This window comes from Copadichromis virginalis, linkage group LG23 (genome assembly GCF_057382275.1).
Source record: "Copadichromis virginalis isolate Kocher_CV1m ecotype Utaka linkage group LG23, C_Virginalis_male_GT1.1, whole genome shotgun sequence".
NCBI classification, from domain to species: Eukaryota; Metazoa; Chordata; class Actinopteri; order Cichliformes; family Cichlidae; genus Copadichromis; species Copadichromis virginalis.
Window position 1 is genome coordinate 24,099,007 of NC_140639.1, and position 14,463 is coordinate 24,113,469.

General features: G+C 43.9%; 1 protein-coding gene across 5 annotated transcripts in view; it reads left to right on the forward strand.

Annotated features, from left to right (window-relative positions):
- Positions 1–14,463, forward strand: part of LOC146680934 (nck-associated protein 5-like) — a 187,205-nt gene that overhangs the window by 113,144 nt on the left and 59,598 nt on the right. The gene's annotated exons all lie outside the window — the stretch shown is intronic.

Below are 14,463 nucleotides of genomic sequence, written 5' to 3' on the forward strand. Positions count from 1 at the left end.
CAGGCTTGGTTACTGGCAGCCCTGTTGAATCCAGAAACCACTTAAATAGAACCTGTCTGAGAAAGTGAAGCAGGTTAAAAGACCTCAAACAGCAACACATCAGGCCACGATCTAAAGAGCTGAGAAACAAAGGCACTGACATGTGTCAGTGGAAAGGGTTAGAAAGCCATTTCTAAGGTTTTGTAACTCCAATGAACCACAGTGAGAGCCATTATACACACATGGAGAAAACTTGTATCAGTGGCGAGTGACCAGCCTACCAAAATTACTGCACCAGAACAACATTAAAGAACCACAGGCCTCACTTTGAACTTTGACCTCGGTTAAGGTCAAAGTTCACATTTCACATTTACCAAAAACATCTTGAAAAGAAGAAAATATTCTGTGGACTGACGAGACAAAAGCTGAACTTTGTGGAAGGTTTGGGTCCTTTTACATCTGACATAAAACTAACAGCATTTCATAAGACTGGACCAAAATTCATCCGCAATGATGTGAAAGATTCACCTGCACTTATCACTGAAGCTCGATTGCAGTTCTTGCTGCGAAGGGCGGAACAACTACTTTTTAAGTTTATGGGCATTAACAAGTAGGTTTAGATAACTGTTGTCCCTTATCCATTTCTTTGTTTAATATTCAAATTTGCTTTGTTATCTGAAACATGAAAGTGTGACAAATTTGCAAAAAAACCCTCAGAAATCAGGAAGGAGGCAGATACTTTTTCACGGCACAGTATCTGTAACATTTTAAAGAAGAAAAATTTTACTTCTTAACCCCATTTAAGGGCAACCACCCACACATAAATCCTTGAACTGCTTTTCCATTTATTTTCTGTTCTTATTTGAGACTTTATGGATGTGTCGGACACCACGCTAGATGAATAATCCTTGGGTAATAAAAGGTTTTAAAGAGATGACCTCACACGCTTTCCTTTCACTAAACTGCAGGTCATCACAAGCCATCTGCAAGAAATTGTAATCAGTGAAGAAATGCGCTTAATCCTTCAGAGGTTTGACTTATTTCGAGTCCCTTGCATTACTTGTTGTCCTACTTTCATTTGAAAAGGCCAAAGCATCTGGTCATCGAGTAATTATTGTCTCTTTGCTGTAAAAGTTATGACAGGAGTTTGAGTAGATTTTACTCAAAGTCTGTAGCTCGGAGTCAGAGTCTGGACTCAGAGACCCCTGGATGTTTTTTCCTCTCTGGTTTGAACTCTGTTGCCCTGGAAAAGGGCACCTGTGTTCACTTTTTTTTATTTTTTTAACTTTTCATTCACGAAGGAAAAATGAGCCATGCTAGACTTTTCTGTCTTCTAAAATATGTCTTTACCAGAGGCTTAATAAAACTGGACTTTTGGACCCAATGCTAAGAAAAAACGATAGATGTGCAAGAGTGAAGAATCTCAACTCCCATATTCTTTATAAAAGTGCATTTAAAAGTATTGAAAGCTATGTCCACACAGAAAGCATTCACAGTGACATTCAGCGAATTAGGGGGGAAAAATACTGATTTCCTAGTCAGATACCTGAATGACCTCCCCTGGCTCCTTTCGATGTGGAGGAGTAGCAGCTGTACTGTCTAAGATACTTAAACCCACCCTTGACAACAACTCCTTCCAGACCCAAAGTGGGCATTCCACCCTTTTCTAGCTGAGAATCATGGTCATAGGGTTAAAAAGATATTGCAGACAATACTGAGTATAGTTGTATGGAACAATACAGCCAGTTCCTGATTTCTATTCTGATCAATGCTATCATCCAGCAGACAACCAACAAACACGACTGGGTCAGACATGCAATGAAAAGGGTGAGCTGGGATTGAGGTGGGTTGCAAAGCAGCTTGCAGAGGCAGCAAAAAAACGGAGCCAGGTTAGGCCAAAATTGGCACAGTGAAGATTCCAATCTGTCCCAATGCAGCTTTTGAGTTAGTAGTGCTTTTCTACTCTATTTGAGCACTCAAAGCGCTTCCTTACTACAAACGTCATTCAAACAAGTACCCTTTTCTATACCTGTGCACTTTTACCCCAACAGCTCGGGGGTTCAGTATCTTGTCGAAGGATATTTTGGCATGTGGACTAGAGGAGCCACAGCCACCATCACTGTACTAAGCCTTTGCCTGGGTACTGAGTTTAACCCTTTGCTCCAATTTCTTAAAACTTCACAGTAAGCTGCAGTAATGGGTGATCCAAGTGATCAGAGTAAATCTAATAAAGCAAACTTGGACATTTTTTATCAAACTGTTTCTCTTTAAGGAGATATCAGTGGCATGTACAGCAGCCTGGAGCATTTTTTCCCTGAAGCGTCCAGAAACCAGTAACTATCCCTTTTAGTGAAAGCAATAGATTTTTGCCAGCAATTTTCTGCAATCAGCACAATCTTTCAGTAACCTTCAAAATCGATACCTTGTTCCCACTTTTTCTATTTCTCACATTCTTTTCTTTGCTTTTCCATTTCATCAGAGCACTTCAGTGCCATTTCTCTGCGACGCTTGACCTTGTCTTCGTCAGAAAAAGATCGTCTGATACATTACTTTTGCTTTGCAGAAAGGGAACCCATAAGGTGTGAAGCCCTTAAACAATGCTCTCGTCATAACTTCAGTAACCTCTATTTCATGAACTCGTCCTCCTCTTTGCAGCTGCTGAAGTGTGACAGAGAGGGACAGCAAATCAAGAGCCAGGGCCCGAGTTGATGCCATAATTAGGCGATAGGCATTCAGTATGCAAAAGGACGGGGCTGGGGAAAAAAGAGTCTGGGGGATTTTACATTGACTGCTTATCTTCTCATTAAGTTGGTTGGAGAAAATCCGGTACGTTTTAATGGTCCCAGTGTTATAGTGCAGACGAGGGCAGAGTCGCTGCCAGGGGAGGAATAAAATATTTAAGAGCCATTCCAAAGATTTATCACATATTTAAAATGTTCCATTGATGCCTCTGAATTAAGCTCAGCGGTGTTTCTCACTCATGTTGGCCTTCCTCGCATTCCTGATGCACATTTATACAGTTTACACTGTTTTGGAGATAGCTGAGGGGAGTTCATTTTGCTTTATCCTTCCTAAACCTGAAGCAGTTTTCTATTTCCGGCATTTCCCCTGTCCACGTCTTCCATCGGGGTCACCTTCTGACCTTTACGTAGACTTATTGGGTTTTTGCACAGGTTCCCCGGCATAATAAAGAGTGCAGATACAGTGCACTCGCTCCTCAAGGCTAAAAGTGAATTAGTGAGATAGTAGCTCGCAATACAAGAGTCAATGTGCTGAAGCCAGAGTGAGATGAAGTACAGCAATTCTATTAGGGGGGAAATATATGAAGCTTATCCCTGATTGGGTCCTGCACAGGTCCCCGCAGAGCCAGATGAATTTGTCTGCATGGCAGGGGTTGTCCAGATAGATGGCTCTCATTGGGCATCCGGCGGCTACCGTTCCTGCTGCCAAGCAACGGCGTGGCAGTAAAGACAAAGATTCCATTATGTCCTTAAAAAGCGCTCATCGAAGTGGGATGTTCGGCCCTACCTCGCTCGGCTGTTGCCATTCCAGCGGTGTGGCGCGCTGACATCATGCTCGATTGCTGCAATTTCCCCGCGTCGTCAATGCTTCTTAGCAACTCCCAAAGGGAACGCGGGGTTCGGGCTGCAAGTTCGAAAGATATCTCCCCGCTCCCCTAACGCCTCTGCACAAATAAGCTAACAGGATTTCACTTTCAGAGCCTTAATCTTTGTTTAAAGCGATGCCCGAGCGCTTATCTGAATGTGAACGAGTCCCCTAACAAGCATGTGGAGTGTGTTTACTGGTACCTGGTCCCTTCGCCGCATTAGCATGCTTACATGGCAGCCAATAATCTGCGGTGGCAGATGGGACAACAGTGTGGTCACTTTAATTAGCCAGTAAAAAAAAGAAGCCTTCCTGTAAACCTTTGCCCTACTTGCATCTGCTGTTTCAGTTGTTGGCTTACGGATGCTTGCCTTCAACCGGCAGACGACACTTATTTACCTCTCTGCTGGCTGATTGATTGATTCGGGCTCATTATTTGTTGTGCATTTGATGTGTGTGTGTGTGTGTGTGTGGGGGGGGGGGGGGGGGGGTAGAAACCTTAGTTCATCAATGTGTCTTTTTGAGTTAATGCCCACAAATCATGTTAAGTGGACGTCCAGTCTTATAAATAGACCGTGATCTGCTTGACCTCAGGCAACAATTGATTTGCGTGTCGCTAATTAATTGAGGTGGCACTTTTGGAATCACAGAGATGAGGATGGAAATAAGGCGGACCAGTCGGAACGATAAAAGCCAGCCAAGTGCTTTAGCTGTGGTATCAGACTCTATGCAAATAAGTAATTTCTGCTCCGAATTCTTTGCTTTTTGAGCTCTCTGCTTTGTTGTGTGATGATGTGAAGCAGGAAGGTAATGAGCTGCTTGTTACAGCTGCTCTTTACTGTATCAGATACGTGAACAAAAAGCAACACCAAACAGAAAAGATCAGTCGGTCACCCCTACAGCCAGACAAACTCCAGGGAATCTCGGCTTCTTACAGCCTTTGTTTTGTCTCCTTTGCTTTTTTTCTGTCCTTTGTAATGCTCAGGCTATTTTTTTTTTCCTTTTTTGGCAGGGGTAACAATTTAAGGCAGGAATTGGCAAAACTGAAACAACTGGCTTTTTCTTTTCAGCTTTCACCCTAAAGAAAAAAAAAAACAAAACAAGAAAGAAAATAAAAGAAATAGCTCAATTTGCTCCCGAGATCAGAAAGCTGGCATTCTTCAACTGACTGGCCACTTAACTCTAGACATAGGTCTATATCCTCTCCTCTGCATGCACACGCACCCTCCCCCAACCAGTTGGGCTCTTAGCCTGGTGTGGGTCACATGCCCAACCTCCCCTGACCGACCCCCTCTCTAAGGCTTCCCCCCACTACTTGCAAGGCCTCTGCAGTCATTAAACTCCAGTGGATTAGCGGGAGACTTCAGCAGCGTCCTCGGCCCACCCTGGACGTCCCCACAACTCCACACGGACACTTTAAGAGCCAGGACTGGCCCAGCAGGGGAAAGACAGAGAAAAGATGGGGGACACAACTTAAAAATCTTCTTGTCCTTCCTTAAATGATGGCATAAATTAATGTCAGGGACAGAAACGATCGAGCACATTTGGATGTCTGTTCTCCGAGGCCTTGACTACATCTCGGCTCCAAGCTCAGACAGGATGACCGCCGGGGAGACACAGGGGCCACTGGGGACCCTGCATTAAAAATGTGGCTTGAGGATGAAGAAGACAGTTTTTGCAGGTAATGAGCACAAGTGCAAATTTCATTTTACCCAGGAACTTTTTGCAGTGATTTGTTTTGTTTCCTTCCTCACACTCTAAAAACTTTATTGGACTCATCCCTCTGCCTGTTCTTGGAGGTCAGACACTTCCAGAAAGGAGTGAAAATGTGAAGTCCTTGTTTTCCAAGAGATTCCTCTCTACTTTTTTCTGCTCTATCTTTAAATCAGACTCTCTGTCGCCCAGAAGACGGGCGCGCTCATTGACAAAACTGGGGCGTTTACAGCCGACTCGCTCCACTTGACTTTGACTCATTACTGTCTTTGAAGGGCCCTCTTCACGCAGGATATGGGAGACTTATGGCCAGACTAACAACAGCAGCAGATGACGACGGGTGCCTGCAAATTTACAGCCCAGCGGCGTGCTCTTTTCAGCACGGTGTGTGAGAACATGCATGCACGCTTGCATACGCAGCGTATTTAGGAGGCCGGTGATGTAAACATGCAGGAATGGCAGCGCTTTTCAAGTCTGGACGCGTTGTTTGGACAGTCACGCTCAGGTTGAGATCCCACCGCGGTCTGCAGCGTTCATGTTCTGCTTCCATTACCACCACCGCCGCCACAGCTGGACCGCCAAAGCCTGATAGGCTCAGACAGGGGGAGCTGAGTGATTGCGCTCTGTTTGCAGATCAATGCCCTCTCTTCTAATCATTCAAGCATCCAGCCACGCCAGGTCCAAGTGTTTTAATTTGGCGCATTCAAAACAGATCTTCCCCCCTCCTCCCACTCCCTCTGCAGGGTTTAGCCAGATGAATCAGGCCCTCTGTTCAAGGCGACACATCTTGGGTCATTAACAGGATGGAGGAGGGGTCAGTCTTTTTTGAAGTTACTTCCTTACTGTTGCCCAATGGGGGAATGGGGCTGTTAAATAGATAATAGGTGTCTGGACTATTTTGGGAGCACCTCATATTTGAAAGGATTTATTGGTCCGTTTCAGCCCCCTCCCTCCTCTCTTTAACTTCCAAATCTGACCAGGGAATTATGTCTGATTGAACTTAATTTGGGTTATTCTACTCTATCACATGCACTAAATTACTAGCCCATAAGAGGGCTTTGGTATCAATCTTCACATTTTTCTTTGAAGATAAGACACAGTCCCCTCACTTAAAGCGCTCCACTGGGTTTCTGTGGCAAAAAGTGACCCGTTATCTGCTTGTAATTGTGTCAGACGGCCACAAATACTTGCACATGCCCTCTCCATTGCACCACAGCAACTTCCACCTTGGATTAAACATGCTGGTTATGATGTTAATAGGTCAGATTACAAGCGTGTGTGGAAGTAGGGCATCCATCTACAGCAGCAGCAGCTCACCGGTTTTCTCTGGAGTGTGAAGCTGGTGACTGTAGCCTAAAGCCAAAGAGCATGTAATTCAAACTGATCTCATGGTTGCACTATAGATTTCGCTGTCTGGCAGCTGCTCTGAATGACACATATACACAGATGTGTTACACAAGCAGCTCACCTACTTCCTAAAGGGTCGATTCGTCCGCCTCTGCCCCTGTAGTTCAGCTGAGGTGAGTTTAAAAAATGTAAACGCTGAATTTCTTCCTCTGAAATAAATCAAAGAAGGGTCACCTCGGTGTAATAATCTGCCTGTTTGCCATTCATTGCTGCAGAATGCTAAGCAGGAAATCTTTATGGTAATCTTAACTTACAGGATACAGAGTTGAGGTTTGATTTTATTCACAAATGATTTCTCAGTTTTATTCCAGTATTTAAATTTGGCTGTTACTTATTTATTTGTTTGTTTTTGCCTGAATATTTGCAAGAAAGGCTGATCAGTCAACCAGTTACTTTCTATAACAACTTAGGTCTCATTTAGTCTCCAAACTTTCAGAAAATAGCCAGTGTTCAGGCTTACATTTTGAAATTGCGCATTCGACTTGATATAAAGGAAGGCTAGTCAGATTTTACTCAGTGTTAAACGGAGAACTTGGAGTTCACATGGGTTGCAAAGTGGCTTGCAGCCCCATTGTCAAAGGAGAATAAAATTAAAGATTAAGTAGTATGGCCCAATACTTTTGTCAATGCAGTGTATATTGGACGCTTGATGTACGGTAGAAACCATGCATGAGTGATAACAGACATGCCATTGGCTAAGTCAGACTTGAATTTGCATTAAATGGAGAAAATTGGGTTCACATGTGTTGTAAAGCTGCTTAAAGATGCCAGTTACAAAGCTAAATAGTAGACTTCAATGACTTCCATGGGTGACATTAAAGATGGATGTAGCTTCCAGGTCTGAAAAGTGAAGCCAATTCAGAAGTGCCTTAAATCTGTATTTCTTCCAGCTTGTTAGATTGCCTAGAGAAGTTTGATTGTTTAAAAGTCTATGAGGAGGACGTCTATGCTTCTTGCTAGATTTATGTCCCCAGTAAACATTTTCCTAATAGGATTATAGTTTAAATAGCTTGTTTGAAGTTAAGTTTAATACAGCATAAAGTTCTTATTGTGAGTAATTATCCCATTTAGGGTAAAATAGATGACAAATAAGAGAATGATTTAAAGAGTGGCAGCCAAAAGCTTAGCTCAGAGCTTTTAAATCCAGTGGGTACATACATCTTTTTGTCTAATCATTAGAAAAAGAAGCCTGAAATATATTTAACTTATCCAGACTAAGAGAGACACATACATATCCACACTTCTTTTGGGAAATCAGTACAACTGATTTGGTTTCTTTGCTTTTCCTTCAAAATGGCTTGACTGGGTTTGGTCAAACAATGGTCTTCCACCCCTTCTCTCCATCTTGACCCCTTCAAATTCCCAAAAGTCCATGGTAGGAAGAGGCTGTAGGGTCTGGGTGTAAGTAATGCGCTACACGCTGTCATCACGACTAAGGTCTCCCGCTGGGATGTCTTGCTCAGTCTGTAGCTCTCTCTCACATGTGGGATGCACATGCCTGCAGCCCATAAGGGAGATGCTTAGAGAGGCTCCAGCTAGATGCTCTCGAGAGCCGATGGCTTCTTTGCTGCTAAATGCTTCCTTTGGCCAGGGGTGAACATGTGGGACAGACCTCGTGAATTTGCACTCTAAATCCTCCCAAACGTAGTGGAAGTGCTGGGGGTTGAGGGGGATGAAGGAGGAATCTAAATCTGGTCGCCTCCATATGTCCTTTTTAATTTACACTCTTGCAGGCTAGTCCTCGATTGCACCCTGTCTGTGCAGTCTGTGCAGTGCTTCTGCTAAAAACCCTTTTGTGGTTATTTCAGAAGTCTTGGATGGCTGAACTGTTGTGGTTTTTGCACATTTTTACTATTTGCCGTTGTTGTCACAGCAAAGATTTATGAAATATGATTTACGGGGCACACTAAATGCTCCGGCCGCTTGATCTCTTTTCCCCCTTGCGTCTCTTGCATGTGTGTCTTGTTGGTCAGGTTAAAGTTCTCTGGCGAGAGGCAGCGGTCACAAGGGCGAGGACCTTTGAAATGCTACTCCACTGTAACATGCATGACTGATATGCATGACTTTTACAACTCTGACCTGTCCTCAAAGCCAAACTCTTCACCACCAGTTTTGTTTGCCTCTCTGCTTCATTTAGGTCACGTACTAGAAAGGGTCTCCTTGCGAGTTTTCTGCAAAAACAGCTCTAAGAGGATAAGAGTGGCTTAGCATTGTGTTAAGCTAGGCAATCACCCGGTGGGTGTGTGTTGCTGGAAAGGAGTCTGAGAAGAAGAATGGACTATTTCGGGGCCAAAAAACAGACAGTTTCGCAGCGCCTTGTTAAGGTCAGATAAGGCGATTGGAGCTGTCGATGAATCAGTCACGCGAGGGCCCCTCATGGCCTCGATTCAGCTGCACAACCAGGTGATTGTTCTCAGTATCGTTTCACCAGCTTTGGGATATTCCAATTGTGCTCCGGTCAAATCAGATTAGAGGGTTTCAGTCAACCGAAGCCTGACTGCGGCGCTGATAAAGTGAGAGTGCGACCACAGTCGGAGAGAGCAAGAAGAGCGTCCTCTTGTTCAGGTGAAGATTCTTTGAGGATTCAGATATTTCATCCTCACATTATGGTCTTCATTCTCAAACACATGCCTGTGGGACTTTCTGTGATAAAGAGGAAAAACAAAGTAAAAGACCTTGCTTTTATTTCTAATTCGGGATAGAGACAAAGTGCCTGCCGAGGAACGCTGGCAGCATGAATATCCCCACAATAGGAGTGTGTGTGTGTGTGTCCTGCTTCATCTGAGCTGTGAAACTTGCAAACATGCACGTGGCAGGAGAGCACTGACTAAAATTAACCAAAAATGTGATGGTAGAAAGCGACTCGCTGGAAGTCCTGTAGAGATCTCTGATCGTGCGGTGAGTGTCCTGGCACGCTGCCTCCCTCTCAGCTTTTCTTGCACGGAAAGTGTCGATTTTATGAAAGCCAAAGCCTCTTAATCACTAATAAAGACCCACACAGCTACACATGTGCGTGTACACAAACACACACACACACAGGCTGCCAAACAGGGGGATCCCTGTCCTTACTTGTGCAAGTCCATCGCTGCCCCCCCCCCCCGCCACCGCCTTCCCCATGCTATCTGAGACTGCTGGCCTGCTTGCCGCCCAGCAGGTGCCCTTCTCTTGTGTGGAGGGCTTAACATGGGACATATGGGAAAGTCTTTGCCTGCCAGATCACTGTCTTTGCACAGGCTAGTGCCGGATAATGACACGTTGGAGACACAGCAAGTACAGAGTGATAACAGGAGCTGTGCCGTCAGGCTGACTTGGTTGACCCGGCCGCTGGACTGACCGTCGATTGAGTGAAAAGCACTCAGGCTTATATGATGACCGCATGGCCTATTTTAGCCCAGAGACCCACATATGTGCTGTAGTGTCTAGGTCACTTTACAGCGGATGACTTCACATATGGAGCTCAGGGATGTCTGCACGGTGCTTCTGGCCTTTTTCGGAAAAAACGGCGGCAGTAAAAATGGAGAAAAAGTCAAGACGGGGTGAGTTTTGAGCTACAATTTTCAGCTTTTGGCAGAGGTTTTTGGAGCCCTTTGATCATTTTCAGGTCTGTGAAGGAATTTGTCATTGAAGGTTAGAGCTGAATAAAGGGGGATGCAGTTTTGATGAATAGAAATAGTTTTGAATGAAGCGTTTGAAGTCATTGTGGCTTCTGACAGCTGTATGGCAAAAAGAGGAAGAGGACTGGAAGTTTTTCATATGCTAACTGTATCACCCGCTCTGTTCTGACAGTGCATCGTTTTGTACCGCTGCGGATTGCTGACACATGAAGAGCTCTGAGCTCGTGTGCGTTCTCCGTGTGTGTGTGCGTGTTTGAGAGGAGGCGAGAGGGGTGTGTTAGCCTTAACATCGTCGACCCCAGGCTGAAAATTGATTGGAGTCTTAATTGTATTTCCTGGACTGCTGACAAGCACCACACTTGAAATTCAGCCGGTGCACCACAAGGGTCACGAGAGTCAGAATTGGCATTTGCCTTTTGTCCTTTCCTTCGTCTCTCCTTCCCAGAATGGTGCTTTGAGTAGGTCCCTGCAAGCACTTTGAGATTAATCACACTATCACACTGAGCATGTTTTTTATGTAAACTAATGCTCTGTCATCTGAGGGTTATATTCCATCCATCAAAAGCATTTAGCGTACTCCCTTTCTCTCACATATGTTTCAAGTAGCTGACTTTAGCAGAGACAAATTGCACTGTTTACTTGTCTTGTTTAGCTGGGAGCTTGTCCTGTTCTTTACTTAGCTCTGGAAACATACGTTTGCTTATTTAAATGCACTATTTTAATGCTCGAGGAACCGCATTACTTCATAATTACCTCTCTCGCAAACACTTTCTAACAAATTAATGCTAATTATTCAAAGCACTCTTAGTCATAGTGCCGGCTGCATGAGTTGCTGAAGAAAATGAGATTAGAACGAGTAGTTCAGGCACAAGACGTCAGATCACAGTTCAAAATTCAAGCAGATGAACTACAACTCAGTTCCAAAAACTGCTGGTGCTCTGTTAGCTGTCAGGAATAAGAGAATGTAGGGATTTTCAAATAAATTGGAAACTCTATTTAATTGAATATGATTTTTATGAGATTGAAGAAATTAATCTGCTTGTAGATTTAAGCATTTACATTATGATTAGGGCAATAAAAGACTGAAAAAGTAAGGTAATGATAAAAAAATAGAAACACCTAGTGCAACCTGTGAGGTTAATTAGTAAGATAACTGGATGTACACTTACCAGACTCTTCATTAGGTCTGTCTGTTCAACTGCTCATTAATACAAATGGCACATGGCAACTTCTACTGAAGTTCACAATGAGCATCAGGGGAAAAAAGTGATTTAAGTGACTTTGAATGTGGTATGGCTGTTGGTACCTGAAGGGCAGATCTGATTTCTCCCCACACAACCATCACTAGGGTTTACAAAGGACACACTTCTAGATCTGAAAAAGAGAAAACATCCAGGGATCGGCAGTTCTCTGGGTAAAAATGCCTCACTGATGTCAGAGGAGAATTGGCAGAATGCTTGAAGCTGACAGGAAGGCAAACGTAGCTCAAATAACCACTTGTTATGAGCAAACTACGCAGAAGAGCATCTCAGCAGCAACAGAAGACCACACCAGGTACCATTCTGTTTAGCTAACAACAGGAAACTATGGCCATAGTTTACACGGGCTCACGAAATCGGACAATACTAGATTGGAAAAAAGTGTCCTGGTCTGATGAGTCTTGATTTCTGTTGTGACATTAGCATAAAAAACATGAAAGCACTGATCCACTGAACACTGGTTGGATGTACAACTCTGCAGCAACTCTTTGATGCTATCATGTCACTATGAACTCTGAGAAATGTTTCCAGCAGCTTGTCATATCTGTACTACAAAGAATTAAGGCAGCTCTGAAGGCCAATAGTATGTAAAATGGTAGTTCACCACTCTGTAAAGGTTTGTGAGGACAAAAGTTTCAGAGAAATTTGAAAATTTCAAAGAATTTGCAGATTCCTGCATCTACAGTATCTACATCATTTATATAGTAACAAAATTCAGAGGAACTGTGTTCATAAAAGATGAGGCTGAAAACTAATATTCAGTGGCCATGTACCTCGGGCCCTCAGTGTATTGAAAACCGGATTGATTCTGTAGTTGGAAATCACTGCGTGGGTGCATTCATTGTTGAATCTTCAAATGCAAGTAAAAATTTATAGTGTACAGGAAAAAAAGGGATGTTTCGAGCTCAGAAGATCTCAGATCTTATTGGAAATCCTGGAGACAGGAGCAATAACTCTGAGGAATATATTCAGGTCTGGAGCCACGTACGCTGCCAGCAGATGACTTTTTTAGAGAAGGCCTTGCCTATTTCAGCAAGACAACGCCAAACTAAAGTCTGCAAAAAAAAAAAAAAAAAAAATCTAAGCAGCAAAAAGAGGAAAACACTGCTGTCAAAGCCACAGAAGCTGGTCTCTTCAGTTCCCAAATGTTTACAGAGTGATGTTCAAAGAGGAGGTGATGCAACACTGTGGTAAACATGTCCCTGTCCCCAAGTAACAAACGAGCATAAAATAGAATTTCAACAACATTTTTTTTAATATGTTGCCTTTATAACATTTCCTGGTCACATATGGACGTTAAATGATTTGCAAATCTGTGGAAATGTGGTTGTAGCTGTAGCAAACGGAGAAAACGGGAGAGTTATCGCCACGCAGAATAAATCTTTAGTCCAGATGGAGCCAGATTTTTTTTTCTGTCAACAATGAGGACCTCCAGTCCCCCAGCACCACCGCAAAACTTCAAAGTCTTTCTGCCCGAGCCTTCAAAAGGACCAAAGTCTATCCAGTGAGATGCCACACACACACACACACACACACACACACACACACACACACACACACACACACACACACACACCTGTGGCTTCAGTGATCTCTGAAATGGAAGGGGTATGGAAAACGAGGCACCTCCAGAGCGCACCGGGTCTGTTTAGAAACACAAAAGCTCTCTTTCAGGTGTGCCACAAAACCAGACCTTCTCCCTCCTCCACCTCCTCCTCCTTCTCCAGCCACAATATGAGCAGCAGGCAGGCATCCTGAGGCATCAAAGTGTTTCTCACCATCCTGCCACTTTAGTAAAGTGAAGGTCACCGAGGCCTTGCCAGTTCACAGCGAGTTATGCAGGTGTGGACTTGTGTGCAACAAAACCAAACTTTTGGCAAACCATGTCATTCATGTATTCATTTAATTCTTCTGCTTCGCTTTGCCGGCTTATCTGGTGCATTTTTCATGTATTAGAATAATTTCGACTCCATCTGTTGTGTCGCTTAATGAAATGTCATCGCAGTTTAGGTTTAAAAGCCCCCTACACACACACACACACACACACACACACACACACACACACACACACACACATTTACCCCACACACTGCTCTACATTTTTATAGTGCATTCTCATAAATTGTTGGCAATTCGTTCCTGAATTGTCGCGGATGAGATCAACAAAATAATGAAGTGCTGTTCAGAATCAGCTCATGCACGTCACGTTCGGTTGGAATCAAGAGTCACAGCTTGAGAAACTGAGTGTGAAACTGAAAGTTAGGTGTTTTAAAAAAAAGACCTTTGTGACTTCTTGAAAAATTGCTAGGGATTTATCTCTCAGGCTGATAGATATCTCAGTGGCATGTTAATACACAGAGGCAGACACTGGTGCTATATCTGTTGGTGGTCATCTGCCCAAATCCCCTCAGCCCCAAGGACGGCAACCGCTTGCAATGCTGATCATGTTCGTCCTTGACCCATTTCGGCGTCTCCGGACACCGAAGCTATCCGTGTCTACGCCCTCTTTTCTCTATAGGTTGTGCTGATTAAGGGCAGCATTTAAAGCAGAAACTGGAGCAATCTGCCATCAGCTCTGCCTGACTGCCGCTTTGACTGTTCGTTCAGCAGCTAGCAGCCTGATTACAGCCGGCTTTATGGCTCAGCCTGGACAGATGGTGTTCCTCCTCTGCCCTGCCTCCATGTGCTCATTTTCACCCACTACCACATAGCCGACAGCCACTGCTGATCACTGAAAAGCCACCAGGAACATCGTTGTGCTCTTCTGCCTTTGGCTCCAAAAATATGAATGGATAAAACCACTGGTCAGTCACGACATTATAAAAATGAAGACAGACAAAATGAGGAGCATTGGTTATCGTTGGGTCCTGGTATTTTTATGGTTT